Source organism: Montipora capricornis, chromosome 3 (genome assembly GCF_036669925.1).
Source record: "Montipora capricornis isolate CH-2021 chromosome 3, ASM3666992v2, whole genome shotgun sequence".
Lineage (NCBI taxonomy): Eukaryota > Metazoa > Cnidaria > Anthozoa > Scleractinia > Acroporidae > Montipora > Montipora capricornis.
The window spans coordinates 20,701,826-20,709,325 of record NC_090885.1 but is presented as its reverse complement, the minus strand read 5'-3'; the positions used below and the strand labels follow the sequence as shown (position 1 = coordinate 20,709,325).

At 39.1% G+C, this 7,500-nt stretch overlaps 1 protein-coding gene across 2 annotated transcripts in view; it reads right to left on the bottom strand.

Moving 5' to 3' along the window:
• LOC138042520 (uncharacterized) overlaps window positions 1-7,500 on the bottom strand; it is a 23,556-nt gene that overhangs the window by 15,721 nt on the left and 335 nt on the right. Inside the window, exon 1 of one of the 2 annotated variants that reach the window (XM_068888437.1) lies at window positions 3,920-4,028. The exons of the other annotated variant lie outside the window; for it this stretch is intronic. The gene's annotated coding sequence lies outside the window, so the exon portion shown is untranslated. Of the gene's footprint in view, window positions 1-3,919; window positions 4,029-7,500 lie in introns of those variants that run through there. 2 annotated transcript variants of the gene reach the window in all.

Sequence of the window (7,500 nt, the reverse complement as noted above, 5' to 3'; positions counted from 1 at the left end):
AGTCTTCCATTTGCCATTCTGTACAAAATCCTGTCGGTTACATAACTCGTACCTTCCAAGATACAGGTTTCAAAACATAAGTCATTGTAATCGGTTAACTCTGTAGTCAACAAGTCACGTTCGTCCACAAAATGTATATACGCGTTTGTCTCTCAACATCCTCCGCCATTTTTGTTTGATGGTAAATCGCGAACGACGCGAATCATTGCGTGGGAATTCGCTCAGCTGTCAACATTGGTAAAAATGAGGACATATGATTGGCTTTCAGTTAACCCTCGTGGGAATACCGGATCTCGCAAGAGGTCTAAAAATAACTTAAGAGGGTTTACGATGGGAATAGGGCCAGTATGAGGGATTACTTCTCTTACCTTTATAATCTCTTGTTACGAGTCAATAGATACTATCGTATATACGTAGTACTCAAGCGTAAAGATTAGTCCCCTCCGTGTCTCAATAGCAAGGAGAAAATGCGTTGTTCTTTGTCAAACATCGCTGCATGCTTTTGATGAAGACACAACTTTCTGTCGTACATTTCTCTATAGCGACCTGCAATCTATGGCGATCTCAGAATCGCTGGGAATTTGTAAAACGTCTTTTTCTTGCTGGGAAGATATTCTCTAACAATGGCTCTCGCTGGTAAAAAACGTCCTGAGTTGTCCCGGCAACCAGATTTCACACATGTTAACGCCTGCCGTCACACCAAACTTCGATGTCTCAAGATGTCCATCAGCAAGAGAGTATTAATTTGTCTGTGCGATATACCGCAAAGCATAACTCGCGCTACGAGGTCCTGGCAATATAGAACTTTGTACTTTCACGCCTTTTTTGTTAAAAACATTGTAGCCCCAAAAAGCCAAGGACATTAGGCGGTGTTAGTTGGACGTATTTTCCAAACAGTCTACTGTGGCGAACAATCCAGAGGTAAGCAAATGTTACGTTAAATGTCAGAATCAAACGCTAATAAAAAAAAAGCTCGAAAGTTAATTATCCTGCGATAACCCTGGTTGTAGACGTGTTTTGGAAGGTTTCTAAATTGGCGTTGCAAAACCCTGTGGATATGCTGTAGTAATCATTCAGTATGATATTTTAAATGAGCTAGATATTTTAAATGAGCTAGCCCTTTTGATTAAGTACTATAAATTTTAGCTTATTTAGGTTGTAAAATACCAAGTCCGAAAGGAAGAGAGTTGTGTGTATTTGTAATCAGTCGGCACACCCATGTGTTACATCTGTAATTCAAATTCATCTGGGGATACAAGTATCTCGATGTCCTAAATTTCCGTCAGCTACTTATTTTAAGTCAGCCAGCGGGTAGACGATAGTTTTGTCGGCCATCCAAATTCACAATGACGCAAATTTTCAAGTGTAGTTATTCCGTAGGGCCATAGTGCAGCCCGACCGCTTTTGGCACTGATGACTTTATTTCGTTCACGGGTTATGATTCAGTTCATTACGTGAAAGAACAGTCAATAAATAAGATATTGAAAAGTAACATCCACTTCAACGTGATTAATTTGCTTTATGGTTAGCCAACTGAAAAAAATAGTGGTTGAACAAAAAATACAATCTGGAATGTTCACGAAACGGACGACTGGAGAGTTTTATTCAGTTTCTGCGTTCATTTCCCATGTCAGCACCTTGAGACGCCTTCAAACTTTTCTGGAAACTGTCAAACCCTGCTCACAGACAGGACGAAGGTATGATGAATTCAACAAAGTTTTATATATGTTTTCAGTGTTTTAACACGGTGCTATGACTAATCGTTGTATTGTAATTTGGTTGACCTAGCATTAGTGCTGATGGCGACAATCCAGTCTCTACAGGGGTATTTAAAAACCCGCATTGCTTGGCATTAGCTGGCATGTTCCAATTCTCTATGAAGTTATTTTAAAACAGCTAGGAGACCACAGTGTTAGAGCGATACCGCATACAAAGTCACGGGGCCCGCGACTTCTTTTCGGGTATGTAGGTTTAAAAAAAAGTTTAATTGTACAGCTCATTCCGTTAGACAGCGACACATTTCCTATGTACGTGATCTGGTTGATCTTTGTCATGATTTGATGACTGCACAAACTTTGCAGTCATTCGGGGAAGATTAGATTTGTTTTAAGGGATATTTTGCAAGACATATGATTTCTCTCTTAAACTTTACAGCACTGACTGTGCCAGTGTCAGGAATTCGCAAAGCCTGGCCAAAACCCATCTTCCCCAAAAAATATAATCGAATGAAATCTGACTAATTAAATTGTCGGAATGAAAAATAAACTAGAACGCAATGAGGGACATTCAACGCAAAAATATCTGTTCGTGAGTGTCAACAGTCTAAAGATTTTTGGATTTTACGTTGCCGCAAAATTAAAAGCAGTACATTTCTTCAATGAAAATCACAACCAGGGGAAAAGAGTCCCTTGTGTCTTCGCACTTTTTGACGGTCAAGAAGGAAGAAAGAAATTCTGCCCCTTGAATTATTTCCCGCATGCACCTCATATAAAACTTAGTACTTCATCTGCTCAAAAGGGCGTTCACTCGGTCCTGGAAAAACCCTTAATCATCTTCGTGTGCAGATAATAGTTAAAATCAAAGTTGTTTTTTTTTAGTAGTTTTTTTAAGGTAGAGAAGGTCTTAGCCCAATAGGAAGATTTAAGAATTAAAAAATTCCGCGTGAAATTCCGTTCTACCTTTAAATATATTTAGCTACTCTGTGTAACAATATAACAGTTCAATTTCTCTTCTACGCGGTGGACATCTGTTGCCTTCACCATGCACTAAATTTGTATCTTATGTGCCTTTGCGGGTTTTCTGGAATCCCCTCGACTCCATTTCTACTCTTCCAATACGTAGCTAATATAGAATGGAACAAAAATCCATCAATGCACAAGTCTCGTTGTAGGTGAATTTGAACCATGTGTCGGAATATCTAATCTATTAAAATGTGTTAATCGTTTATTACCATTTGGTATCCGAGACAGTGTTGCTATCCATTAGTGGCGCGAGCAGGAGGGAGTTACTGGCATTAAGTGTTGCTCTGACTTAATCGCCCTGTTTCACTTCAAGTAACACTTTGAATCTCAGAAATTGCGAGGATTTCGTTCCAACTTGTTCGTCTTTTCCCTGACAAGGTCCTGTCCGGCGCCATAAAAACACATACCAATTACTCTTACTCGTTTGCCAGGGATGGTGTTTATTTCTTCCTTGATATTTATTTGAACATGCTCAGGTGAATACTGCATTTTGGCTCGATCCTCTGAGTATGCTCAACTGTATCGTTGAACATGTAGGAGGATAAGTTCTGTTCTTATTGCATGCAAAACGCATGTGATAAGGTCTGATAATATTCACAGCATGCACCCCTACCTACTTCCCCTCGAAAAAAAAAAGTGATTTCAAAAAACAGAAAAAGCTTGTTTGTGTTTTTGGAAGTAGAGTCCGAAAGAGGTTACTTTTATTTTCATCGTCAGCGCTTCTCTCGCTCGCCGGCTGTTTGCTGAATTTTCTTGGGAAAAAATCAAGTGCAAAAATTCCTCCTCTCCAAGAGTACCGCTCTGATTGATTTTGCAGTCGGAAAATGAAAATTAATTAAAACTGTCAGCAATGAAACTGACCAGAGTGCACTTCAAGAAACATCTCGCATCCAAAATAACCTCGGAAGGAAAGGTTTTGTTTGTTTGAATGCACAGTCGGTGATTAAGACAAAGGGTTGGTTTCAATTTTAAAACGTTGTGGCCGTGTTTAAAGAATGCTTTTTCAGGTCGCTCAGCGAGTGGTAGCCGCAAATTGCTTGCTTGTTCCATTGTCAGTGTGCTACATAATTACATTTACTCCTGGTTCCTGGTTTGATCGAATCACTACCCATCACTCAATGGAGAATTAACCGCTGTTCTGGGGAATAATGAGTTAAAATAACCCCGTTGTCACATACAGGAGAGGAAGATCTGTAAGACATACGCTTGTGAGGGCTACACGATCCCTTGAATGAAGACTAACGAAGACGAATTATCACGGAGATGTCTCTTTGCACTTCTGGCTACCCTCAATAATTAGGCATTAGCTGTAAATGAGCGAAACGAAGAGATAAATGAAGGAAATATATTTCCGAAGAACCTTCACTGTAGAACGGTGCACTTGCATCTAACAAAAAACGGTTTTTTGTCAGGTTAAACAAACAGTGTATGTTGCAAATTGTGAATTGGACTGTCGCAGACAGACGTTTCCAGAAACGTTCAAAGAAATGTCACACTTTTAGTGTGAGTTACACTGGTCAATTAAAGCATGAAAAATTCCTCAATTCTGCAGAACAATCCACAGTTCTGTAAATTGTTTATTAACAATCCCCACGGTTTTCGACATCAGCACCTACACCGCTTATCAAAATAATCGAAGGTTTTGGGAAGACTTATTACCAGGACTGTAGCATCAATCTTATATTTTGAGCTGTTAGATGTTTTGTTTGCAGGTTTTATATGTCTTGGCCGCTATCCAAGATGTCACAGCAAGATGGGATGACGTTTGTAGTGATTAATCAGCGTATATAACAATTACTATTGATAAACTCTACTTTTTTATAAAAACCTTTCTTATAAGAACGTTGAAGGTAAGATTAACCAAAATTTTAAGAAAATTTCTCAGGTTGTTCATTTTCAATGCTTAAGGTTTGAAGCCAAATTTAGCCAGAGTTGGTTGGCGCGACATCTTGCACGTGGCATCAGGGCAAGTCGCGCAAATTATGTGACAAGCAACTTGATAATAAGCAAGCACTTTGATAGGTTTCCTGGTCACGTCCGTATTAAGAAGATATAACAAATTTCAGTCTAAAGCTCCAAAATTAGACGTTCTTATTTTTTGTAATGATAGAGAAGATCACGAAGAATTTCTTTCCCTTAACCATGTTACTGAAAGTGATCCGACAAGTTCGAAGATAAATTACGGATTATAAATGAAATGAAGAAGGAATAAGCTTCGCACTTACTGAAGTGAAATAACAACTCTATTCGACATTTAGCTTATCTTTGCTTGCCGTAGAACCCTGCTACTCAAAACATGATGAGAGAATAACAAACTTGACAATTGACCTGAGGATCTCTTTATATTACGCTCTCGAAACATTCTTCAAACCTTCATGATATACATCACGACTTCCTTGAACAAAATGGTACATTCCGATGATAAACAATAATTTTGTACCTGTAACATCCAGATCGTATATCAAAAGCCGACATCTCCTTTTTTAGACATTGCCAGAGAATTCGAGATGCAGGACTGCAATGTACAAATTGCCTAATTATTTTGTCCTTGTTGCCGTGCTTGTCGACGCCAACTAATGTGAGCCCTGCTTGCATCCGGTCTTGACCACCACACCTCCAGTGAGAGACACAATAATTGCAGTTTGTATTATTCAGTTTCGTTCATCAATTAGAAGTCGAAATGCTCTTTTCTTAGACATTGCCGGATAATTCGAGATGCAGGACTGCAATGTACAAATTGCCTAATTATTTTGTCCTTGTTGCCGTGCTTGTCGACGCCAACTAATGTGAGCCCTGCTTGCATCCGGTCTTGACGACCACACCTCCAGTGACAGACACAATAATTGCAGTTTGTATTATTCAGTTTCGTTGATCAATTAGAAGTCGAAATGCTCTTTTCTTAGACATTGCCGGATAATTCGAGATGCAGGACTGCAATGTACAAATTGCCTAATTATTTTGTCCTTGTTGCCGTGCTTGTCGACGCCAACTAATGTGAGCCCTGCTTGCATCCGGTCTTGACGACCACACCTCCAGTGACAGACACAATAATTGCAGTTTGTATTATTCAGTTTCGTTCATCAATTAGAGGTCGAAATGCTCTTTTCTTAGACATTGCCGGATAATTCGAGATGCAGGACTGCAATGTACAAATTGCCTAATTATTTTGTCCTTGTTGCCGTGCTTGTCGACGCCAACTAATGTGAGCCCTGCTTGCATCCGGTCTTGACGACCACACCTCCAGTGACAGACACAATAATTGCAGTTTGTATTCTGATTCAGTTTCGTTCATCAATTAGAAGTCGAATCCCTGACATGTAACTGAATGTTTTTGAGACTATCGTGGGAGAATTTGAGATAAACTTGTAATATGCAAATTGCCAGTGTGAAATAATAATTGCCGTTTGTTAGCCCTGTGTCCGTTTCTCAGTTGTGTTTGAGGAAAAGTTGTTGGCAATTTACATATGTAATTCTTTTTTCACGTCACAACACTTACTTCACGATGCTCTCCGCTACGTTCTTTTTTTTTAGTTTTCATTGTACGGTTTTGATTCTGACGGATTTCATTGGAGTATTGAAAAATGAAATTTAGTTGAAGTTGCATTTTACATCAAGTAGTTAAGCACGCTCAACTATAGGTAAGTAAACTATGTTAGCGTGAAGTCATTTAATAACTTTCACAATCCATGTTTCGCACGGCCATCTGTCATGTTCTTTGATCATTAAAGTTGGAAGTAATCCCCTGGCTGGGAAAAGCCGGGGAACCATAAAAATTGCTGGGAAAATCGATATAGAATCTGTTTTCTGGCTGGGAAAACGATGATGATCATGAATCCTGGCTGGCATCTTTTCAGTAGTAAATTCATAGCTTGCTGGCTGTGAAGAACGCATATTTTTTTCCCACGGAAGTTAAATATTAATCAAAAACGTCTTCTCGGCCACTAAGCAAGCGTTTTGGTTACTAACAGGTCAATTCTGAAAATTGTGTCGTTGGGTACTCCTGATAACGTTGGTGTGATTACTGGCAAACTATCTATTGTCCAATTTCTACTACGTCTACTACGATGTCATGTTGACCCATTTTTGATTGCTACGAGCAACACTCTCATAGCCGATAATTAATATAATGACACAAACATGCAAGCTTTACGAAATGAAAGTCGAGAAGATTATCACGTTAGACTTGGTCGCTACAAAAGTGTTGAACATGGTTTTTATATTAAGTAACCAAGCTACCAAAATATTTACTAAACAGTGCTTTTAAATAACCAAATTCTGTTAAAATTAAAACTAACGTTAACAAATTACCAAGTTATCAAGTTGTATGGGAATGGTTTCATTTCATTCGTGCAATCAAAATGGCGGCATGAAAGGAGAAAAGCTACGGCAATAAAGACATCGTTAGTGTCGTTTCCACCTCCAAGAACGGGATGTGGAGAAGGAAGATCAAAAAGAATGTTTTCTTTACCAAGTATTTTACTTCTGCTATCCTCCATGTTTTAAGCCGGCGGGGAAAGCCGCTGAAACTATAGCGCGGAGATCTTAATGTAGTCGAGAACTAAAACAATAGTTTTCACACACTAGTAAAACGCCAAAAAATGAGGCTGTCGACAAGTAAACCCCAAATTATTAGTTGTCGACAACTTGCGCCACAGACTACGTTTTTTAGTTGTCGATCACAAATAGTTGTCGACAACTAAGTCCCTAGTCTGTGGGGAGCCTAAATCGCACGCAACCGAGGAAATAATATTGCGAAAGC